The sequence below is a fragment of the Rhagoletis pomonella genome, unplaced genomic scaffold (assembly GCF_013731165.1).
Source record: "Rhagoletis pomonella isolate Grant_MI unplaced genomic scaffold, Rhpom_1.0 Rhpom_scaffold_16374, whole genome shotgun sequence".
In the NCBI taxonomy this organism is placed as follows: domain Eukaryota; kingdom Metazoa; phylum Arthropoda; class Insecta; order Diptera; family Tephritidae; genus Rhagoletis; species Rhagoletis pomonella.
Genome location: NW_023474892.1, coordinates 2,051 through 3,359, shown reverse-complemented (window position 1 = coordinate 3,359; position 1,309 = coordinate 2,051). Strand labels below are relative to the sequence as shown.

Genomic DNA, 1,309 nt, shown 5'->3' with positions numbered 1-1,309 from the left:
TAAATACATAAATATGCTCGCATACGGCTGAAGAATAAACATTCTTTGATGCAACCTTTATTTGCAGAAAGATGCGATTGAACTTGAGAAAACAAATTATTCGCAGATGCAAATTTTTGCCCCCCTACAGCTACATAACGAAGGAGAAATTTTCAAAAATCAAGAAATAAAAAGTACAAAATTGTATGCTTAATCGAATTCGTTCTCTTAATCGAAAATGTTCTCAATTTCCACATTAGGCCTGCGTTTTTCTTTGCTGATACAATAAAGTAATCACAGCGTTAAGCATTGAATTGTTATAGAATTGAATGAAACACGCGTTTGAGTTTCCCTTACCGTTCTGTGATGAACAGGATGGAAAAACCCATCGAGAAGAACACTTCCAGAAATAAGAAATACGCACGCAAGAATAATGCTCCTAATATTATATCACGTTTGTGTGAAACAAGATGGTCGGAAGAATATAAGGAAGTTTTCACAAAATTTTCCTGAAGTTGTGGAAGCTTTAAAAAGTGGTAAATTCAGGGAAACTTTTCCACAAGAAAGTCTGCGTATCAATTGTATGCTGCTATAACAAGGCCGATGTTCATCATTGCCTTAATGGCAATTGCTAAATATTCAACGTTGCTGGAACCTACAACACACATTTTGCAATTGAAGACAACAGACCTTATCTCCGTTGATCAGCATATTGAAAATATTTTGGAGGTGGTTACGAATGATCGAAAGACTGCAGAAGGTGTCAATACGGAGTTAATTAAAAAATCTCGTATGATTACAAGTATAAATTTCTTTACCACATTTGGCAGGTAAACAAAAAACAGAAAAAAAAACCCCGTCGGTCAATGAAAATGAGTAATAAAACCGTATATGGACTCACTAAAGGCTTCTTTACAACTACACTTTTCCAATGAAAATACTCCAGCTTTTTCACTGTCTAGATTGCACCCACTGTATTCTATTAAATATTCCAGTAAAAAGGTACAAAAGGACGCGAAGCATTTTTAACAGATCTATGACCTAGATATGGGCAACGAACTCATTCTTTGGTACAATTTATGGAATAAAAAGAACTTGTCCGAAGCATTGTAGGATGTTGGAAATTGTAAATCTATTTAAAGAAGAAAAGAAGAATTTTTACCAGCGATACCATGCACAATAGCGACTGTGGAGCGATCGTTTAGTACACTTCGAACAGTAAAAACCTGGCTCAGAAGCACAACAGGAGAAGAAAGGCTTTCTGGACTATGCCACATGGGTGTCCATAGAAAACTCGTTACCGAGAACCGCAAGATGATTCAGGAGGAAA

The 1,309-nt window shown here is 36.0% G+C and overlaps 1 long non-coding RNA gene across 1 annotated transcript; it reads left to right on the top strand.

Annotated features, from left to right (window-relative positions):
• Window positions 1–6: 6 nt before the first annotated feature.
• On the top strand, window positions 7–741 carry LOC118757298. The gene is made up of 2 exons (XR_004995199.1): window positions 7–173; window positions 240–741. It is a non-coding gene; the product is annotated as an uncharacterized LOC118757298 (long non-coding RNA).
• The last annotated feature ends 568 nt before the right edge of the window (window positions 742–1,309 follow it).